We start from the raw sequence: 24,166 nt of genomic DNA on the forward strand, positions 1-24,166 counted from the left end.
CACGGGGTGGGATTTTACGTGGAGCACCAGATCGAGGGAGATTATCAGTGGTCTTGTATGTCTTCCATTTTCTAATTATTGCTCCCACAGTTGATTTCTTCACTTCAAGCTGGTTGGCTATTGCAGATTCAGTCTTCCCAGCCTGGTGCAGGGCTACAATTTTGTTTCTGGTGTCCTTTGACAGCTCTTTGGTCTTCACCATAGTGGAGTTTGGAGTCAGACTGTTTGAGGGTGTGCACAGGTGTCTTTTTATACTGATAACAAGTTTAAACAGGTGCCATTACTACAGGTAATGAGTGGAGGAAAGAGGAGACTCTTAAAGAAGAAGTTACAGGTCTGTGAGAGCCAGAAATCTTGATTGCTTGTTTCTGACCAAATACTTATTTTCCACCATAATATGCAAATAAAATGAAAAAAAAACAGACAATGTGATTTTCTGGATTTTTTTTTCTCAGTTTGTCTCCCATAGTTGAGGTCTACCTATGATGTAAATTACAGACGCCTCTCATCTTTTTAAGTGGTGGAACTTGCACTATTGCTGACTGACTAAATACTTTTTTTCCCCACTGTATTTCTAGTTCATACAGTTCTTAATTGCAGAATAGCCGCTGACACATTAGCCGGCTTTTGTATAATTCTGCTCCTGCCCGACATGAAATGACACATGGTTTACATATAGTTAACCATTTCATTTCATGTTTTTTATTTTATGTCTCTCACTATTAATTATATGAGGGCTTGTGGGTTAAATTTTGGGCTTGTAGGGGTTCATTTAGGGGGTTAATTCGTTGTATTAAATTGCGGAGTCTCCCGCTGACGTGACTGAGGCTGCATTGAGTCCCCGTAATTTAATACAATGAATTAACCCCTTAAATGAACCCCTACAAGCCCAAAATTTAACCCACAAGCCCTCATATAATTAATAGTGAGAGACATAAAATAAAAAACATGAAATGAAATGGTTAACTATATGTAAACCATGTGTCATTTCATGTCGGGCAGGAGCAGAATTATACAAAAGCCGGCTAATGTGTCAGCGGCTATTCTGCAATTAAGAACTGTATGAACTAGAAATATATATATTAATGTGTCTCTATAACATGTATAATATATATATATATAAATATATATATATATTTAATTTGTCTATATCTATTAATTAGTTTGTGTGGGGAAACCTGTCATTAGGCTCCATTATATGTCTATTTTGCTATCCTGCGAGAAAATCTCGCCAGACGGATGTGAAAAGGATCCTTACATGCGATTAAAATCGCATCAATGAAGAAAAATCGCATCAAAAACGCAACACTGGTTAAGATACCTTTGTGCGATTTCGGACCGTTAAAATGGGACCGATTTTTTAATGGTTGTGTGTGACTCCAGCCTTATAAGCAGGACTGCTGCACACACAAAAGGGTGGAAAAATGAACGCTTGGTAACTGTGCCGAAAAGAGGAAGAAAAGTATTTTTGCTTTTAAAAAAAGCAGTATGCACAGCAGTGTGCAAACAGCAATGCAGCTATCAGGGAGCCTTATAAGGCAGCCTAATAACCAACAGAGCTGATGCACAAAAATAGAGCCTCCCCTGTCACTGCACACAAAGTGTTGTGTTGTAAGTGGAAATAGCTAACAGCAGAAGCAGTTTTTTGGTTTTTCTTCCCTGCCTAACGCTCTCCCTTATTCTGAATCAGCAGCAGCAAACTCTCCCTAAGGCTGGAGTCACACACAACCATTAAAAAATCGGTCCCATTTTAACGGTACGAAATCGCACAAAGAATTCTTGGCCAGATATCCGTCTGTCATCCCATTTTCCGAAAAGGAACCAATTTTAATGGCATCTAAGCATCAAATTGACATCCAATGCCAATGCCTGATGCTCTATCCTGTAGACCTGGAGAAGTTGTGCGATTTAATCGCAAGTCACACGTTTGGTGCGTTTTCCAATCGCATCCATAGACTTGCATTGGGGAATCCGATCCGAAAATCGGTTGTCTCGGTCCGAGGATCGGATGCGATAAAAAATCGCATGATGTGAGCTGCCCCATAGAATAACATGGGTTCGAATGCAATGCGATTTTTTATCGCATTGCATTCGACCGTTTTAATCGCTAGTGTGACCCCGGCCTAATGCTAAGATCGGCAGAAGTAAGATGGCGGTCAGTGTGCACGCCCTTTTATAGCCCCTGTGACGCCACACAAAGCCAACCAATCACTTGCATGACCTTCTCAAAGATGGTGGTGACCAATGCCTATGTCATCGCGTTGCCCACAGTGTGCGTCCTCCATCATTGGTGAAAAAGGGCGCTGGAAGCATCTTTTGAAACGCGACTTTGGCGCTGTGGTCGCCGACCTCGTGGCCGACCTAACGCTATGGTCGGGTTTCGCTTCATGAAACCCAACTTCAGTGAAAGTCGCCGACATTTGAATATGACCGACCCGTTTCTCTCAACTCTAGTAATTATCGATGTGGGCATCGTCCGTTTTGTTCTCAGCACATTCTTGACCGTTGTTTACGTATAGGTACGGTAACTCATTATGTCACTGATTTTATTTCATGCAAAACCACCCATGTTGTTTATGTTTTATTTTGTCCTTGCAAGTTTTTTTATATAGGAAAAACTATACGTCCTCTTTATGTTAGGTTTAGGGAGCACTTCAATTCTATTTTGACAGGCAAAGGGGTCCCTAGACTTATTAACCATATGAGACAAGCACACGGTGGCAGTCCCGATGCATTATCATTTGCTGGCATAGAAAGGGTTACTTTACCCTCACAGGGGGGTGATCTGAATAGGAATTTACTGAAACGAGAAGCCAGGTGGATTATGCAAACCCGTGCTTTAGAATGTATGGGACTTAATGAGAGGATTGATATGTCTGTTTTTTTGTGAAAAAGGAAAAAAAATTTTTTTGTAAAAAAAAATTTTTTTTTGCAAGAGAGATTTTTTTGTGAAAAATCATCATTTTTTCGCCTCTTTCTGGCTTGTGGTTTTCTTTCTTTTTTCCTATTGTATTTATGGTACTATTATATGTATTATATAGTTTTGTTTTCACTTTTTTTTGTTGTTTTGTTGATTGCTTAGCAGGTGAGCGGCACCGGTGGGAGGCATCCTGACTTCTGGTTGTGGGTATTTCCTCCTTGTCCGCCTGCAGCTCACCATGTAACCGCCTTTGCAGCGTGAAACGATCGTCGTTCCTATTTCCTTTTTGCACCCATTCTCCCGTTGATATGCTTTTATAATAAAGCCTTGACTACATCACCCGGTGAGTGCCGTTCTTTTCTACTATTTTTTGCTATGTTTCATGCTTTTATTTCAGGAGAAAACCTTCTCCCTGCCTTCTGGCTTCCTGTGTGCTAGGGGGCGCTGTGCTTCTGACTATTGACAGTTCCGATAAGTGGCATGGTTGTTACAAAAAGTGCGCTCTCCCGTCCTGCCATTAGCGGCAGCTTTGCCTCTCTAGCATTGGAGGAGTGCAGGGACACTTAACCCCTTAACGACTTTGTGATTTTCTGTTTTTTGCATTTGTTCTTTTGCCCTCCTTTTTCCCAGAGCCATAACTTTTTTTATTTTTCCTGCAATATAGCCGTATAAGAGCTGGTTATTTTGTGGGATGAGTTTTACTTTAGAAAGACACCATTGATTTGGACTGGAAAATGGGAAAAAAATTTAAGTGCAGTGAAATTGCAAAAAAGTGCAATTCCACAATTGTTTTTTCTTTGCTTATCATGTTCATTAAATGCTAAAACTGACCTGCCATTATGATTCTCCAGGTCATTATGAGTTCACAGATAGAAAACATGTATAGGTTCTTTTTAATTTAAGTAGTGAAGAAAAATCTAAAGTTTGTAAGGAAAAAAAAATGGCGCCATTTTCCGAGATCTGTAGCGTCTTTATTTTTCAGGATCTGGGGCTGAGTGAGAGTGCAGCAGCGCATGCATGTTAGCCTGACTCAGTCTCCTCCTTTGAAAAGCAGCTCACTGTGTATAAACAATGTAAATGCATAGCCTGGTGTGGGCGGGACAGTTATGGTGTGGGCAGGATTAGCTTTCTCAGATTTGCTTTATGCTAAATCTAAAAACTCTGTGTCAGAACCACTGCACCCAGTAAAATAGGTGATAAATGGTTGGATTTGGGGTCTCTTCCCCTATATTAGGGCAGTATCACACGTCCAGATAATTCCGGTACCGGAAAAACCGGTACCAGAGCTATCCGTGTGTCTGTGTGCATATGGAGGTCATCCGTGTGCTGTCCGTGTCCGTGTTTTTGAAAAATTATTTCTAATATTAACCCTTTGACTTTTAAAAACGCACACGGACAGCATCCGTGTGTGGTACGTGTTTACACGGACCCATTGACTTGTATGGGTCCGTGTGATCCGTGCTGTTGCACAAAAAGGGACATGTCAGAGTGTTTTGCACACGGACACACGGTCCGTGAAAACATGCTGACATCTGCATAGACACATTCATGAGAATGTGTCTATGTGTGTCAGTGTCTCCGGTTCGTGAGAAAACTGTCACTACACGTACCGGTGACACTGACGTGTGAAACTGCCCTTAAGCTGCTCCCAGATGAGGTAGCAAAACAGGTTCACTCACGTTCATGTACTGACAGGTTCATTTTAATAAGAAAAAAGGTGATTAGCCTCTGAGAGTGTTGTCTTCTGCTACCCTCCTAAGACTCTTTTGGGTACCAATTGACATGCCAGTCTGAATGAGCCTCTGCTTCTCTGGAGGTCCAGTCTAAACCCTGTGTGCAGAAATGCAATGTGATCCCACAGCAATGAATTTGCACCCAACATTCTCATAGATAATGTGGAACTTGCTGATGTTGGGGCTGATCCTTGATGCGTTCGATAGATCCTGCTCACACTACCCAATGAAACATGTGAAGATGGAAATTTCATTTTGTTATACCGGTGCCCCAGCATTAGATTGCAGATAAAGTGCCATCATTCTGCCTATGTGGGAACATACTGCACAGCTTCAGTGCTCATTATACTTCATACTTTGGTCTCTTTTCTGTAATCTATGAGGTTCCCTGGTGTTCTTCAGAAACATTATTAAATTATTTCGCCAAGTCAGCTTGAGAGTCCTTTTCTCTATCGCTTTTGAGACAAGGACTTATTCATGGCTCCCCTGTGTCCAAGTTCTCCAACTTTGTAGCATAGCTTGTTACTGAATAACGTATACAAGCTCGGTACTGTACTAAAAAGAAAAAAAACAATCTCCTTTGCTTTGCTTTATTGGTATCGCAGCGATGGTCTTCCATGCTCTACTAATGAGGGCTGTGAGGTGGAAGATATGATTAATTTCATTTGCAGTTTAGAGTAAAACCTCTGGCCGGTGCTAGGAAATGAACCACGGGGGCATATTTATCAAAACAATTTTCCTCCTTAGCAGTTCTCCAATTTGATGATACTTCTCCAAGCATTCATTAATCAACTTTCGATGCACACATACATCAGTTACTGATTTAAGGATTTTGACTAAAGGAACAGTCCACGTCCAATGTGATGTGAACATCCCATGTCAGCCATTAGCTTCCTAAGTTTGACAGCTGATTAACATAGCTGGTTGAGCTTTCAGAATCGTATTAATTACAAAGGGCATGGCTGCTAATCAGATACCACACTGAATTAAAGGTAAATTACTAAATGGAGAAGATATAGATTTAGTGCCATACAATTCTTAATGAAGACATGACCAAAATCAATCTCGATTGAGATGGATAGGCATCATGGGTCGGCTATTCTAAAGGAGACTCAGTTATCCTTTCTTTGCACAAAACAAATTATCGTATGTAAAACTTTACAAAGATTCAATATGAATGTGTCATGAAAAGAAATGTCCAGAATTAGAAAAGAGATTCTTGTTTTTATTCCCAGAAACTCCAGAACCTCTTCTGTTCTGTTTGTCATTGCCTTATTTATTTTTTTGGAGTAAACTGATATTTTTAGCCAAAATATAATATGGATTATAAATGAAGAAAAAAAGCGTAAGTAACAGGTACTACTTTTTTTTTTTTTTTTTTTTTTTTTGACTTACCCCAGGTTTTAGGTTTAAAAAGTGTATTAATAAAACGAGGATTGAAATTTGAATTAATTTTCTCCTGTTACTCAAGTGAAAAAAAAAAAAAAAAAATTAAAGTAACATTTTCAGTGAAAATTTTTTTTCATTTCGCTTTGCCTTAATTCCTGTGCAGCATCAGAAGGGTTAACAAACTTCATGTATGCCGGTTTTGAATACTCTCAGGGGTGAATTTTTTTAATATGCGGTCCTGTTTGGAAAGTTTTGAACATTTAGGCCCCTCAAAGTCACTTCAAATGTGAAGTGGTCCCTAAAAAAAATGTTGTTGAAAAATTGCTGCTAAACTTTTAACCCTATTGTAAGATGCTAATGAAAAAAAAAAGAAATTTCAAAAACAAAACTGACGTAAAGTAGACGTATGGTAAATGTTAACTATTTAGTGCAATCAGTTTTAGTGGCATGAAAATTCAAAGTTCCAAAACTGCTATTTTCTTGTTTTCCATTTTTGGTAAATTTCAAATATTTTGATAAGTAAGCACAAATAATGTCAACCTAAATTGAACATTAACATAAAGTACAATGTGTCACAGACAAAAAAAATCTCAGAATCACTGAAATGTGAATGAGTATTCCAGAGTTGTTACCACTGGAGATAAATGGATTGCTTCACGTAAACCCAGTCCATGGTGCAGGTCATTTGTCTCTGCCATGGACGGGAGCTGAGCAAATTTCCTTATTTTGCTGGATCCCTGGCTCGGCTTATGATTAGCCTGACTGGTGCCTCATCACCTGTGCACTGCACGCCACATAGATGACATTATGCCAAGGCTGAGAAACAAACACCGCATTGGGGAATCCAACAGCTAAGGACACTTAGGCATTGAGCATATCGGGGTTGCGCATATCGATCCACTCATCTCTAATTACCACATACATTTATACATGTCAGATTTGAAAAATTTGACCTTGTGACGAAGGTAAAAGCAGGCTTTAGCATTAAGGGTTTAAAGTAATGTTAAAACAAGAGTGTTGGTGCACCCTGTGCAGCTGCATAGGGGTCCCGGAGGCAAGAGGGCCACTTTTATCTCCAAAGCAGGTGGAATTGTGCACCATGATGAGCTATTGGCCTCCAAATTGTTCTTGCACAGGGGCTTTTTCTGTCTGTGGCTGCTCCTAAACAAGAATGTATGTGCCTAGTCAGTTTTCTTTAAAAGCTGTGTAAATGCAGTTATGATAAATGATCAGACATTTTTTGAACAGTTGCACTGGATAGTTTTTAATAAACTTAGTGACCCATGAATGATTAATTGTAACCATGTACATTACATTAAATACGTCTTTCTCTCTGCTGAGTCGCACGCCCAGTCCGTTCAGTGCGCCCTTAGGTGAATTATCAATCATAATTGTCAAATCTCTTGATTACATTAAGATCAATAATTTGAAAAGTCTGATAAAATTTGCTAATATTTCAAAGGAGTCATTTTATATACGTAGCCCTTCTGGGCCTGATTTGGTTCCCTATAGAAAGCAATTTTATATTGGCACAGCTTTGTTTCCTAGAACAATGGTCAAGACACAATCGCACCTGTATGCTGTATAACCATATACAGAAGCTCCTCCATGTTTTTGTTTTTTTTATGGGGGCTGTATGGTATTATTACAAACTCAAACGTGTGGTGTATAATTACAATAGGTATCTGTATTTTGTATAGGCTTCTTATATGCCCATGATCTAGGCTCAAGCCATCTTATTCGCATATAGAAAAATATTATTTGAAATTTTTGTAAAAAAATTTGTTTTGTTTTACTAACTTAACAAAAACTGAATGAACAAAAAAGAAGAGAACTAAGAAAAAAAAGCTACTACTATCTAGATAGAGGTCTTTTGCACCGATATGTGAATTTGTGCCCCTTTTGCTTTCTCTGTTCAGCACCATTCCTGCAGAGCAGTAAACATAACCTATTGCTCATTATATTACACCGGATCCTAAAATAAATGATGAAAAATGCGCTTAAATTAACACAAAACTGGTTTACATGATCAAATTTCCTACTTTGTATTACATTGTTTGAGAGAGATGACATTCACAGGCTGGAGAGGAAAAATGATTTCCCTCAATGACACGGAGAGCGTATTCTGAATACCTATACAGTCCTCAGCATAAATGAGAACACCCCAACAGATTTGTCAGAAAATCTTTAGCTTTCTTTCAGTATCAACCTTTTTGTATGGGAGACAATATTTCAAAATATGAAAACAGATTCATTCAAGACGAATTTGCAAAATTGAGAGCACCCCAATGAAAGTCTTAGGAGCAAAGCTAAAGTTTACGCTACAACAGTCTAATTAAAACAAGAATTCAACCACAGGTAAATCTAACCATTTACCCCATCGCCCCAGGGTGATTTTCCCTTTTTTTTTTTTTTCTTCATTTTTTCCTCCCCTTCTTTCAATTCATTTTATCCTGTGATGAACTGTTAGGCTGTGTGCCCATGTAAGCATTTTTACCGGCAAAAACACTTAAAAATCTCTTAAAAGAAGCATCTAAATTAATTTTAATGCATTTTGCACTTTTTGTGCATATTGTTGCGTTTTTTTCCGCCAAAAAAACGCATCGTGGTAGAAAGCGCAGCATGCTCTAAAATTTTGTGGAAAAGTCCACGCTTTTAGCTATTTTTTTATGTGTCTGGGGACGCCCAGAAAAAAACGCATAAAGCGCGTTTTTGCGCGTAAAATGCGTTTTCTGGGAAGGAGTCAGGTTTTCATGTGAAAACCTCAAAAAGAAGAAAAAATCCTCCAAAAAATTCTGAAACAAACCAGACAGGCCTAAATGCATCTGCACTGATACAGGGTGCAGCGGACCCAAGTAAAATGGCAGCTGCACAGGTGCATAAATACCAAATGAAACAGCCAGCCTACAATCAGGGATTGGCCGTGTGGATTGGAGGATTTTTTCCTATTTTTGAGATTTTCATGTTAGAGTAGGACTGGCAAGTGTAAGGAACTTTGACGTTAGTTTGCCAGCTACCGTATTAAGGCCTTAAGATCAACCAATACCTTACATATATTGATATGTTTTTTGTGCACTTTTTATATTTTTTCCAGGGTGCAGTTGGGCCCAAATGGTTCTGCAAACTTGTGGCCTCAGTTCACACGGGATGCATTCTAGTTGGCACTGGGCAGCCCCCCTATATGGTGTTACTAAGAGGTTGTGAGCCAGAAGCCCTGCATTCCCTGTGTGAACACTGCCACATGCGGATTATTTTTTCTGCACTGGTGTATCACACGGCCAATCCCTGATTGTAGGCTGGCTGTTTCATTTGGTATTTATGCACCTGTGCAGCTGCCATTTTACTTGGGTCCGCTGCACCCTGTATCAGTGCAGATGCATTTAGGCCTGTCTGGTTTGTTTAAGGAGTCCGGTTTTCATGCAGAAATTTTCTGCATACATGGGAACATAGCCTAATGCTGGAATTTTTTTTTATTCACCATGTTCACTACATAGTAAAACTGTCCTAACAATATGATTCCCCAGGTCAGTACGATTATGCAGATATCTAACATATACAGTTTTTGTTTTATTTAAGTGGTGAAAAAAACAAAGAAAGAGACACAAGTAAAGATGTTTTTTCTATCATCTGATACCTTTTAACGCCTTCAATTTTCGGGATATAGTGCTGTGTGATGGATTATTTTTTTTAGCTCTGAGGTGACATTTTTACTGATACCATTTTGGGTTAGCTACAATGTTTTCATCACCTCTTATTGCTCTCCTCCACCCGCAGCTCTTAAAGGCACATGATGGCTGATTAAATCAGACATCATTTGAAGGGAAAGTAGTGGGCTCGCACAAAGTCATGGTTGACGCATATAACATAAGTCTATATCATGTGTCGTGAAGGGGTTAAACAGGTATTCAGCAGACAGTCGAGTGTAAAAGGTCATTATTTAACAAAGAAAATCCCTTCACATTTGATGCTGTCAGCAATGGCACCACGTGGAAGAGAAATGCCACAAAATCTGAGAAAGAAAATAATATCTTTACACAATATATGTAAATCTACTCAGTTGCTCTTGCTGTAGGTGTAGATGCCTGCAGATTGGACTGCATTTTTATGGTGACAGGTTCCCTCTAAAGTGCAGCTGTCTTTTCAGAATAACCTGTTATGTGTGTACATGAGGAATAACACTGTTTCGAGACTTGTATCCTGCAGTTTTCACAAATTTCACTATCTGGTGGGTGTAGACTAGCAACTATGATGTCTCCTATATGCAGCACATAGAGACATGAGGGATTCCTGCTCTCCCATCTCTATGTAGAAGCAGCAGCTGCAACATTAAGGTAACTGCAGTACCAAGCAGTGTAAGGTAAAACACTTACTACAGACCAGCAGCACAACCTGTCCTTCTGCCTCTCTCACTATCTGCAGTCCATCTTACAATCCTTAAAAAGGTTTGTAGCTGTTTTTCAAAATGAACGATGAGTTCCGGAGACAAGGGGGGAGTAGATGTGGCAGAAAGAAGCATATTTTGTGTAAGATACAATAAAAGCTTCTTATATTTCCTTGTAATATTATGTTGACATACAATATAAAATGCATACATCATAAATTAGATTTGGTAGACTGGTGAGGCTGTTGTATTTATTTTTATCATCAATGTCAGAAAGGCAATAACAATAAAATAATAATTTCCTGATTCTACCTAATTAGTGAGAGAGCTCATTGGTTCACACCTGATAGCTGAAACTTGTCCTGACAAAGTGTGAGATCTCAGCAGCAGGAGGGACATAGAGGCTGTCAAATCATTCTGGGTGGGAGGAAATTGAGTTTAAAATTAAAAAAAGGATTTTACAGCTACTAGCTTGGCCATTGCGATGTTTTCTCACATTGGAGCAAGTTTACCTTTCAAATGGTGTATCATGTGTGTGTGTGGGGCAAAGTAATCACCGAAAAAGCAGTGCATGTATACCAATGTGTTGGCAGTGTGCTTTGAGGTACTGTGGTGCCACCTGCAGGTCATTTTTCCTTACTGCAGGCTTATGAAAATTAATGTTTAATCTGTATTTTGTGATCAAATCATGGATGTGTGATTTGTTTGACTATTTTCTTGCTGAAGGGGGCAAGTTTACCTTTCAAATGGTGTATCATTTGTGTGTGTGGGTGCAGTATGAACGGGGATACAAAGGAATCACCGAAAAACAGGGTTTAGAAATAATAGAATAGATTCTAAGATTGATTTTAAAGGTAAGTACACAAGTCTCATCAGGTTTAAGAGATTTATATAATAATGTATGCAGTATGTATTATTACATCTGGAGACAGATATGCTGCAAAAAGAACTGGCCTACAATAATATAAATGTTGTCCATTACTTTTACATTGATGACCTATCATTAGGTTAGGTCATCAATGTCTGATCGGCTGGGATCTGACACCAGGCACCCCTGCCAATCAGACGTCATCAGTGTCGGCGCTCAGTGGCCGAGCTGCTCTATCTACTTGTAGTGGCCAGGGTTGGTATTGCACATCCGCCTTCTATTCAAATCAATAGAAGGTGGATGTGTAGCACCCTGTGTCAGCTACTACAAGTAGACGGAGCAGCTCTGCAAGTGAGTACTTTCAGCCGGCGGCCGCCAACACTGATAACAGCTGATTGGCAGGGGTGCTATGTGTAGGACCTTGGCCGATCAGACATTGCTGACCTATGCTAACGATAAGTCATCAACGTAACAGTAGTGGGCAAACTTTTTATTGCACACTATGGAACTAATACATTATATCGTGTATACCCGAACACTGGAGTAAAACATTTCGCATTGGACAAAAATCTTGTGATTGTTCAGAGTTGCTCAAAAATGTTGCAGCTTTTGGCATATTCACATCCATTTAAAGTAGCTCTGCCAAAATGGGCAAAGCTGGGGAACAGCCATGGTGGTGTGGGGGATGTCTATGACTGCCTGTTAAATATAGCAAAAGTCCAACCTTACTTCTCTCAAGAATGTTAATCCAGTATTTGACTGAAATAATATTTCTGGTGGGGCGCAACAGAGGCGCAAGCCGCTAAGAACAATCACCAAATTCATTAATTGGCGTGGGCCTCTGAATCCGACTCCAAAATGCTCCATCAATAAATGGCGTGTATCACGTTAGTCTTAATGAATCGAGCCCTACATTCTGAACAGCTTCAGAACATAAATATGAATGCAATTATAGAGTATTTTTGTAATGTCGCAACCAAAGAGTGCAAATTTTTAGGAAATTGTTAACTAGGTTTTATGATTGTTTCTTACCAATGGATTTCTAAATGGTCTGGAGCCTAAGAGGTTACATTTCTCCTTGAGAGAGATATGTCAAGCTTAGCATGTCAGAATGAGGAGACTTAAAAGCCACAATGCTCCTGTGGGAAATTAAATATTCTTCAGAGATGAAGAGGAATCGCACTCAAATGCCACCTATTGGCAGCAGTGATCCTAAGGCTATGTGCACACGTATGCAGATAATTTCTGCATAAAAGCAGGACTCCCCCATTTTTTTCCGCGCGGTTTTTGCGTTCAAAAACGCGCGTTTTTTATGCGTTTTTTTTTCCACGCATCCCCAGACACATAGAAAATAGCCAGAAATGTGGAATTTACTGCAAAATCAATGAGCATGCTGCATTTTTTACCGCGAAGTGTTTTTTTTTTTTTTTTTTTTGCGGGAAAAAAACCCATCAATATTCACAAAAAGTGCAAAATGCATTAAAATGAATGGGAAGCTTCTTTTAAGCGTTTTTTGAGCTGATTTTTTAGTAAATCCGCGAAAAAAACGCAACGTGTGAACACAGCCTAAAAGGCAATATCACCCCTTTAACAAGCCTTGCAATATGACTTAGGATAAAAGCCAAACCAGAATCTCAATTTGCAGGTACTGTGTTTTGATCCTAGTCTTAGGCTGGTTTCACATAAGCGTTTTTTTGCGCCGCATTTTTGCGCATACATGCGCATGCGTTTCTCCCCCCTATCTTTAACATGGGTGCGCATTGTCATGCGTTTGTATGTGTTTGTATGCGCATGCGTTTTTTTGTATTGTGCGCCCAGGCGCACAAAGTGCAACCTATTGCATTTTTGGTCCGTCCGACCTGTCTCAAAAAAACGAATGCGCACGGAATTCACCCAAAAACACATTAAATCTATGGGAGCGCTGGCGAGCGCATGATCATGCGCACGTCAGCGTTTAAAAACGCATGCGTTTTTGGATAAAAACCATGCACAAAAAACATGAAAATGCATTAAAACCGCATGATGCGTTTTTATGCGCGTTTGCACTGTGTACGCAGCGCAAAAAAAACGCTAGTGTGAAAGTAGCCTTAGCTTCTCAGATCTCATACTTTGCACTGACAAGGGGCAACACCCCCGAAACACCGTGTCTGCAATTTGAGATTCTGAATTGGCTTTTATCCTATTTAGTTACATTGCAAGGTTCGTTAAAGGGTCGATAATGACTTTTAGGATCGCTGCTTCCAATAGGAGGTATTGGAGTTCAAGTCCTCTTCCTCTCTGAAGAGACAATTTGCATATTAAATGGTCTGGAAAATTTGAAGGTCTCACTGAGAAATCTTTGCTTTGGGGTAATTAGCTAGTTGTCCTCATTGTATAAATGAACCTGCAGATATAATTCATATGTTGTGGCCTCCTCTCAAATTTTTCTGCTATTGAATAAGATTGTTGAGCTATTTATTGTCTTTTGCGTTTGAACTATCTCTCCCCTTTGATCCAATTACCTGTAATCTTGGCTCAGAAATTAGATTGGTGGATAATAGTAAAACTAAAAAATAACTCTTCAGGATCTGTTCTTTAGAAGTAAACTTATTGTCCTAATGTGGAAATCCTGAAATCCGACCCCAATTACATTTTATGAATAAATCATTAATTACAGACACGATACAATACCCCTATGAATATAATGAAAACTGGTCTCTTTGGCTGAAATGTTTCCGGAATGTATCATTATAGGCATTATATCACATTTTTTCGCTCTTCTCTCTGGCATACAAGCATTATGGGGGGACTGGGGAAGCTAGAGGTAGCGCCCCATAGTGTTTGCATAGTATTTGTTATTATATCTACTGCACTTTCCGTCTACTTATTTTTTATGGAAAAATGGACCATAAATGATTAAAAAAGATATTTTTTGTGCGTATGTATCACTATATAATGAACAATATAGAAGCACTGAGGGCAAAACTTCTATTATCTCTGGCAAATTTTAAAAAATCAATAATGCGATTTTCAAAAAATATGGATACAAAAAATTAGCATAAAAACTGATAACATTTAAAAATTGCTAATACTTCATACAGGTCTCCATTTTTATAATGATGTGAAAATAGCGATATAGAGGGAGAATTATTGAAAGTAGCGAAAAGGAATATCCAAGCAATTACAGGTGCTTCTTACAAAAGTAGAATATCATCTAAAAGTTAATTTATTTTAGTTCTTCAATACATAAAGTGAAGCTCATATATTATACAGAGTCATTACAGAGTGATCTATTTCAAGTGTTTATTTCAGTTAATGTTGATGATTATGGCTTACAGACAATGAAAAAACCCAAAAGTCATTATCTCAGTAAAATAGAATACTTTATAACACCAGCTTGAAAAATGATTTTAAAATCCGAAATGTTGGCCTACTGAAATGTATGCTCAGTAGTGTTGAGCCATACCTTCCGATATCGGATTGGATCGGACCAATACCCCAAAAATATCGGATATCGCCGATTCCGATACCGGAAACCAATGCAAGTCAATGGGACACAAATATCGGAATTAAAATAAACCCTTTCTTTCCTTGTAGGTTAATTCTACATGAAGGAAAACAACTAAGATTAATGTAGAATGTATTGGGGGAGGTGGAGGAGAAATTAAAGGCATAAAGGTTTAGCCCAATCAAATGGAATAGCAGGAATTATTATTTTTTTTTTTTAAGACGTTCAGAGTTACAAAGATATTGACTATGTTGTTAAGCTTTTTTATATTTTGTCAGATATTTATGTTTCACTACTTCCATGCTCTTCGCCTTCTTTTTTACTTCTCCCACACATTCTCCTTCATCATTCTTGTGACGAGCGTCAGCTTACGCTGTCGTTTTTTTTCCTTTTTAAAGTGGACACTCTGGGCCGTGGCACCCACCCACCTAGGGCGAGCTGACCTAGTGAGAACCCACCCCCTATACAGGGAGTGTCAGGGGCAAGACCAAGGGGGTGAGCCACCACAGCAGCTGGATCAGACGGCCGGCTCAGGGAGACACTATAGAGTGTCTGGAAACAGGACGGATAGGATACGAAACAAAGCGAAGTCACAGGGTTTCTTCAGCAAACGTGGATACACACTTTATTCAGGTGCAATGCATTATTCAGGGAATCAGGTGCAGGGCACAAATGGTGAAACACGGCAAGGTACGTGCAAGGGCACGCCAAATGTTCCAGACATAACTCGTGCAGAAAACATACCAGGGTCCAGGGCAGGGTACAAGTTAGGATTCACACCAGAGTTCCTAGGAAGGATGCGTGCTAGGACACGCTACAGTCCAAGATAAGGTGCGTGCTCGGAGACACGCCAGAGTCCAAGGCAGAGTGCGTGCAAGGAGACACGCCAAGGTCCAAGACATGGTACATGCAAGATGGTTGGCAAAGGCACGCTGGCATCGAACTCCGGACATCTGGCAACGATCGACATGATCAGGGCATCAGGCTACAGACATCAGCTCCAGACATCAGGTCGCAGTCATCAGGCTTTCGATCTCTGGCAGAGATCGGCAGGTTCCGGGCATCCGGCAGCCAAACCAGGGTTCCATGCAAGGAGACAAGACAAGTTAGGCTAGTTTCACACTTGCTTTTTTTTGCAGCGCGTTTTTCCCGCAAAAAAACGCATTGAAAAAACGCATACATAAGCATACAACTGCTGCGTTTTTTTCAAGCATTTTTATGAGCATGCATGAAAAAAACGCAGCGTTTTTATGCGTTTGTATGCGTTTTTAGTGCGTTTTTACCGCGTTTGCGTTTTTTTCCAACATTTTTAGGTGGCCCCTCACACTACCCAAACCATGACTTTACTGACCCTAACCCTTAACCAAATCATACTTAACCCTAACCCAAACCCTAAACCCTAACTAACCCTAACCCTAACCCTAACCCTGACCCTAACCCTTAACAAAACCATACTTAACCCTAACCCTAACCCTAACCCTGACCCTAACCCTTAACCAAACCATACTTAACCCTAACCCTGACCCTAACCCTGACCCTAACCCTAACCCTGACCCTAACCCTTAACAAAACCATACTTAACCCTAATCCTGACCCTAACCCTGACCCTAATCCTTAACAAAACCATACTTAACCCTGACCCTAACCCTAACCCTAACCCTAACCCTGACCCTAACCCTTAACAAAACCATACTTAACCCTAATCCTGACCCTAACCCTGACCCTAACCCTTAACCAAACCATACTTAACCCTAACCCTGACCCAAACCCCAACCCTAACCCTGACCCTGACCCTAACCCTAACCCTAAACCCCCTTAACTAACCCTAACTCTAACCCAAACCCCTAAATTCCATGGTTAAAAAAAAAACGCATATGCAAAAAAACGCATACATGAGCATGCCAGTGCGCACATATGCGCATCCATAGGCTATAATGGCCATTTTTAGCGCAAAACGTGCGCATATGTGCGCATGCGCTTTTTTGCAGGGCCAAAAAATGCAACATGCTGCGTCTGGAAAATACCAACGCACACCCCAAAAAAACGCAGCGCATTAAAATCGCATACATGCGCTTACCAGCGCGCAGGTATGCGCACCCATGTTAAATATAGGGGAAAAAACGCATGCGCAGGTATGCGTTTTTTTCCAGCGCTAAAAAACGCAAATATGAAACCAGCCTTAGAGACACGGTGCGTATTGAGGAACACGCCAGGGTCAGGCGAGGCAGAGTCCTGCGCGTGCAGAGAGGCACGCCAAGGTCAGGCGAGGCAGAGTCCTGCGCGTGCAGAGAGGCACGCCAGGGTCAGGCGAGGCAGAGTCCTGCGTGTGCAGAGAGGCACGCCAGGGTCAGGCGAGGCAGAGTCCTGCGTGTGCAGAGAGGCACGCCAGGGTCAGGCGAGGCAGAGTCCTGCGTGTGCAGAGAGGCACGCCAGGGTCAGGCGAGGCAGAGTCCTGCGCGTGCAGAGAGGCACGCCAGGGTCAGGGTTCAAGGACAGGGTTAGGACCTGTGCGTGCAAGAGGGCATGACAGGGTACATGACAAGACCTGCGCGTACTTTTATAGAAGCACGGGGAGGTATGCCAAGGAGCAGGCGAGGGCCTGCGCGTGCTTTAGAGAGCACGTAGAGTGCAGTGCAGAAACAGCGTGAGGTGCAAGGGAGCACAGAGAGCACGGCTGGGGCACTGGCTAGCTGATCATCTTGGTAGACTGATAAAGATAGGCAGAAAAGTACTAAGGGCTTAGTGTGCTTATTCCTGAACAGCTGCTAACAGGTATAAGAAACACTAATTTTATAAAGTGTGGACTAGACTTTAATATGAGCTAATGTGGCCTACACAACTGTCAAGTGGAGTGTTTGGTGAACTTTATTAACTTTTTTTTTTTTCACAAAAAGACACTGGATGTGCCCAAAGATGTAAAACCGATAGTATCACAAACTTTTTGTAGCTATTACAATGCAGGAAGGTAACCTACAATGCAATAGATTAGGCTCCAAAAAATAGGCTAATACTAATCTGGCTGGGGCTGCAAGGCACAAGCCAGCAGAAAGGCTCCTCTATCTACTCCTATATAGTGTTTGCAAATATTCTAGCTGGATACGGATGGAACCACACTAATAGGATAAATCTGGAAAAATGAGCAGCACTAATGCAAAAAAGGACAATGTATGAGGCAGTGACGCACGCTGAGTGGACTACAACCGGAGGTGGCTGCAGAACACACTACAGCATGAGCTGCACTCACACACAGAGACCTCGCAGACAGCTGGATTTTATAATCATTCAAATATGAGAATTCCAGGAAAACCCCACCAATCAACAGAACAAATGGTGATTGGAGAATCAAAGCTCCTTCTCTGCAGTACCCAAAACAATGAAGACCACCAATAGTGATATGTTTGGTAAGGAAGCTTACCATTTCAAGTGCATGGGGTTGAGCAGCAATACTAGACACAACTGTGTGTTGTGTTTATGTCTTAGTTTTGCAGCGGAAGGCTCTGTTTTTTCTCCTAACCCAGAAGCCCCTTTATATTGTCCATGTGATGTCCTTGAGTTGGAGACCCCCAACTGAACATAAATCTTTAGGCCAGGGTCATAAATATAAAATTTTGTAACACTCCTTTAGGCTGGTTTCACATGTCCTTTTTTTTCCCTGTAGTGGAAAAAACGGTACTGGTCCGTGTGTGTCATACTTGTGGCACCCGTATGCCACATCAGTACTACACGTACCAGTGCCTGAGAAGCAGCGGTACAGTTAGCCCTGTTCCCCGGTGCCAGGTGCTGAAGACTGCTCTCATCATTCTCCTCTGCTCTGCAGGTGATCAGTGCGAGAAGAGGTCAATGATGAGAGTTATATTCAAGTGATAACAGCGACAGCAGATGGCGTTTGATGGGACTATTACTCCCATCAGCCTACACCTGCTGCTAATAACAGCGAGAGCAGGCAGCGGTTGATGGGAGTATTCAACAGCCAGAGCCTGCATTATTAATAAAAAAAAAAGAAAAAAACGGTGTGGATTCCCTTGTATTTTTGCTAGCCAGCCAGGCAAAACTGGCAGCTGGGGGCTGAAACCCTCAGCTATCAGTGTTAGCAAGGCTGGTTATCAAAAATGAAGGGCTTGGGGTTCCCCCACATTTTTGACAACCAAGCAAGCTAAAGCTGACAGCTAGGAGCTTGCATTCTCAGGCTGGTAAGGGACCATGTATATTGACCGCCCCAGCCTAAAAATAGCAGCCTGCAGCAACCCAGAAAAGGCACACCTATTAGATGAACCAATTCTGGCAATTTGCCTGGCTCTTTCCACTTGCCCTGTAGCAAGTGACCTCAACCCCACAAATATGAACCCCACTTGCCTCTGCTACAGGGTAAGCGGGAAGAGCTTGGCAAAACACCAGAATTGGAGCATCTAATAGATGTGTCTTTTCTGGGCGGCTGGAGGCTGCTATTTATAGGCAGGGGGTCAATATCATTGGCTCCTTAACAGCCTGAGTATACCAGCCCCCCAGCTGTCAGCTTTAGCTTGGCTGGTTGTCAAAAATGGGGAGGACCCCACATCTTTTTTTTACGTTATTTATGTAAATAATTAAAAAAACAGAGTGGGGACCCCTCTATTCTTAATAGCCAGCCTTGCTGCAGTTGATAACTGAGGGTTGCAGTCAGTTTTGTCTGGCTGGTTATAGAAAATACAGGGGAACCCAGGCAAATTTTTTATCTATTTATTTATAACTGTACCGCTGCTTCTCAGGTACCGGTACGTGTCACACGGATGACATCCCTGTGTGTCATTTGTGTGCACGACATTTTGCAGTCCATGCTGCTGATAAAAAACAGACATGTCAGCATATTTTGCCCATGGACACACGGTCCGTGGAAACACAGTGACATCTCTTTAAATCTTCTGCCTGTTGGAGTGTGAATGAGCTGAGTGTGACCTGAGCGTAAGTGTGAACTGTGGTGGAATCCACATTAGGAATGTGCTCCACTATTGCCAATGCCATCCAGTGTTCATCTTGCCGCATGTATGCAATCCTTGACCAGCTGGTCGAGGGTGCATACTGCTATGTGAGATGTGAGCACATTATGCATTTGGAAGCCCAGATACTGGATCTAAATATGCAGCTGGCAGCACTACGATCCATAGACAATATGGAAAGGAGTCTTCTGCTCACTGAGCAGATGCTCAATGGGTTAGATGGGGGGGGGGATGCTAAGTTGGAGCTGCAGGAAAGTGAATCAGCAAGCTGGGTGACAGTTAGAAGGTGGGGTAGATGGAAGAGTGCCAGGGAGGCTAGTCCTGATCTGGCACAACCCAATAAGTTTGCTAAGTTAGCAGATGATGGGAGTGTCAGTGCAGGGGTAGGACTGCTGCAGCAAGGCATGTCCTCTGAAAGCCGAAGGAGTGTCTGCTCCAGTAAGGGGGGAAATAGGATAGCAGGGCAGGCCAGACAGGTGCTGGTAGTGGGGGACTCAATTATTAGGGGAACAGAGCAATCTGTCACAAAGACAGGGATCGTCGAACGGTGTGCTGCCTACCTGGCGCTCGAGTCCGACACCGCTGATCGGGTTGACAGATTACTGGGAGGGGCTGGTGAGGACCCAGCAATCATGGTGCACATTGGCACAAATGACAAAGTTAGAGGTAGGTGGAAGGTACTTAAAGATGATTTCAGGGAATTAGGCTGCAAGCATAAAGTAATTAAAGTAAGGACCTCCAAGGTGGTATTTTCAGAAATACTTCCTGTGCCACGCCAGAGAGGCAATGGGACATTAGGGAAGTTAATAAGTGGCTCAAGAATTTGTGTAGGAAGGAGGGGTTTGGGTTCCTGGAGAACTGGGCTGACTTCTCAGTTGGCTACAGGTTCTACGCTAGGGACGGGCTGCACCTCAATGGGGAGGGTGCAGCTGTGCTGGGGGAAAAAATGGCTAGAAGGGTGGAGGAGTGTTTAAACTAGGAACTGGGGGGAGGGTATTCATTTTATAAGAGGGGAAGACTGTGCAGATAGAGACCTGGGCACAAATAATGAAATTGGGGGTGGGGGTGGTATGGGGTTGGGGTTAGAACAGTTAATAATTTAAGAAAGAATAGAGATACAGAGAGATACATAAAGTGCATGTATACTAATGCCAGAAGCCTCGCCAACAAAATGGAGGAATAAAAATTAATTTTGTTGGAACATAATTATGACATGGTGGGGATATCTGAGACATGGCTGGATGAGAGCCATGACTGGGCGGTTAATTTACAGGGCTATAATCTGTTCAGAAATGACTGTACAAATAAGTGAGGGGGGGTGTGTTTATATGTAAAATCATCCTTAAAACCCATCCTGTGTGATAATACAGTCATATGTTAAAGTTTGGGCACCCCTATTAATGATAACCTTTTTTCTTTATAACAATTTTGGTTTTTGCAACAGCTATTTCAGTTTCATATATCTAATAACTGATGGACTCAGTTATATTTCTGGATTCAAGTGAGGTTTATTGTACTAACAGAAAATGTGCAATCTGCATTTAAACAAAATTTGACCGGTGCAAAAGTACGGGCACCCTTATCATTTTCTTGATTTGAACACTCCTAACTACTTTTTACTGACTTCCTGAAGCACTAAATTGGTTTTGTAACCTCATTGAGCTTTGAACTTCATAGCCAGGTGTATCAAATCATGAGAAAAGGTATTTAAGGTGGCCACTTGCAAGTAGTTCTCCTATTTGATTCTCCTATGAAGAGTGGCATCATGGGCTCCTCAAAACAACTCTCAAATGATCTGAAAACAAAGATTATTCCACATAGCTTTTCAGGGGAAGGATACAAAAAGTTGTCTCAGAGATTTAAGGCTACTTTCACACATCAGGTTTTCGGCGTCAGGCGCGATCCGGCGTCGTGCCGGAACGCCGGATCCGGCAAATGTTTAGTAAAACCGGATGTGACGGATCCGGTTTTCTGCCGGATCCGTCTTTTTCTTGACAGACAAAACCGGATCCGTCTCATCCGGTTCATCCGTTTTTCGACGGATTACGCCGGATCCGGTTTTTAAAATTGACCCTTGTGGCCTTCCGAACGGGATTGGCTACTGGAAAACTATATATAGTATGTTCCTACAGCCCTTCTTTGACAGGTTGTAGAGGAGAAAGTGCAGGTTGGAGAGAAGAGCAAGTTACTGGCGAAGATGGATGTTGTCATTGGAAATATTTTGAAGAATTTGGCGGATTTTATAGCGGAGGCGAATCGTTTGAGGGTGATTGTTCTGGAGAAGGAGAGAGCGAGACAGCAGCGCATCAGGCATCGTAGACGACGTTTGTGGATCCACCCCATCACAGCCAAGAGAATGAGGCATGGGGTCTATTCTACACTCTGCATGGACCTTCGACGAAACCCGGATACATTTTTTGGATATGTTAGGATGAAAATGGAGAATTTTGATTACTTGGTGGAGCGCATTGCACACCTCATAAGAAAAGCGGACACCTATTGCCGCTTCTCTGTTTCACCCGCAGAGCGTCTGATGGTGACTTTAAGGTAAGCCACATTTATTGGATGTGATCGCATCAGAGCACACTTTCACTGCAATCTTGTTGGTGGTAGTTTTGTATCTCCAAGTGTTATAGCTCAGTTTTGGTATGTAATGCTGTGATTTAAAACTAATTTATTGTTTTTTAATTCCCCACAGATTTCTTGCAACTGGAGAATCCCTTTCGTCACTGCATTTCCAGTACAGACTCGGGATTTCCACCATATCTGGAATTGTGAAGTACACATGCCATGCACTGTGGGACTCCTTAGCTGAAGAGTTTTTACCAGAGCCCACAACAGAGAGGCGGATTGAAATTGCTGACAAGTTTCAACAGATATGTCAGTTTCCCAACTGCTTGGGCGCTGTGGACGGGAAACATATCCGCTTTGTAAAGCCAGCTGGATCGGGATCGGAATATTTCAATTACAAGAAATATTTTTCAATTGTCCTCATGGCCATCGCTGACGCGGAATACAAATTTATTGGGGTTGATATTGGGGCCTATGGCCGCTCCAATGACTCTCAAGTTTTCAAACTGTCTGCCATGGGGCGTAAACTGTATGGAAACACCTTCCAGTTCCCACCACCTAGACCGCTGCCGCAAACATCTGGTCCACCTATGCCATTTGTCTGTGTAGGGGATGAAGCCTTCCAGCTGTCAGAACACCTTTTGAAACCGTACTCTAGCAGAGGATTGACAAGACCAAAACGCATTTTTAATTACCGCCTCACAAGAGCAAGAAGAATGGTTGAATGTACCTTTGGTATTCTGACAGCCAAATGGCGGGTCCTATTGACTGCGATCAACCTCAAGACAGAAACTGTGGACGAGGTGATCAAAGCGTGCGTGGTACTCCACAATTTTGTTATCTGCAAGGAACCCATTTCCATTGAGGACACCTCTGAAGAAACCACCTTGCAAGATTACCATGACATTACCACTAGAAGTTCTGTGACGGTTTCAGTAATGAGGGACAATTTTGCACTATACTTTGTCACCTCAAGGCAGAGTACACTGGCAGGATGACAGAGTGTGAAAGATTTGTGCCCTAACCAAACTTGTGTACCTTCTGTACCAACAGTATATACCTTTGCCAACCAAAGTTGGCTATCTTGTCATGGTCTCTATTTTTAGCTTTAGGCCACAGGTGTGTACCTGGTTGTGTTTTATGCAAAGTATTTCACCTTTTAACAAAAGTTGTGTACATTGTTAGGAAATCACCAACAATAAACACAACTTTTTAGGTGAAATACTTTGCTTCAAACACAACCAGGAACACAACTGTGGCAAAAAGCTAAAATTTACCCACAGTTATATACCTAGTTTTGAATACCATTTCACCTTTTAAATACCCTGTATTTAACCTTTTTTGCCGCAGAAAGAAATGACAGACAACCAGTGTAAAATAATTTAACTTTTATTGAAAAATGTTTTTTTTAGTAAACTTTTTTAAAATTTTAATAAACTTGTTTAATAAAGCTTTGAAACCATAAAACTGGTCATTTTTATTTAAATACACACATTATAAATCTGTGTAGTGTGTGGTGGAAATACTGCTGGAGGGGCTGCGGGACACTTCGACACTGGGAGTGTGGAGAGAGGACTGGGATCGTGGTGGGGAAGGAACAGTTAGAGGTGAAGGTGTGGAAAAAAACTACAGAATGGGTGGACATGTGGGAAGCAGAAGAGGTGGTGGAGTGGAGGGTTGGGCAGGGACTGTAGGAGCAGATGATGTTGATGGCAAGTTGTATGGGGAAGGAGTTTGGTACGGGGCAGGTTGCTGGAAGTGGGGAGATGTCTGGTACGGGGCAGGTTGCTGGAAGTGGGGAGATGTCTGGTACGGGGCAGGTTGCTGGAAGTGGGGAGATGTCT

At 41.6% G+C, this 24,166-nt stretch overlaps 1 protein-coding gene and 1 long non-coding RNA gene across 2 annotated transcripts in view; one reads left to right on the top strand and one right to left on the bottom strand.

The window, feature by feature from the left end:
- ASIC1 (acid sensing ion channel subunit 1) overlaps positions 1-24,166 on the bottom strand; it is a 523,004-nt gene that overhangs the window by 395,948 nt on the left and 102,890 nt on the right. The window lies entirely within an intron of this gene.
- The window catches only part of LOC141049568 (uncharacterized), a 40,793-nt gene continuing 19,639 nt past the window's right edge, over positions 3,013-24,166 (top strand). Inside the window, exon 1 of the long non-coding RNA XR_012220391.1 lies at positions 3,013-3,263. This is a non-coding gene — a long non-coding RNA (uncharacterized lncRNA). The remainder of the gene's footprint in view (positions 3,264-24,166) is intronic.

Source organism: Dendrobates tinctorius, unplaced genomic scaffold (genome assembly GCF_039654945.1).
Source record: "Dendrobates tinctorius isolate UK_male_01 unplaced genomic scaffold, ASM3965494v1 ptg000145l, whole genome shotgun sequence".
Classification (NCBI taxonomy): Eukaryota; Metazoa; Chordata; class Amphibia; order Anura; family Dendrobatidae; genus Dendrobates; species Dendrobates tinctorius.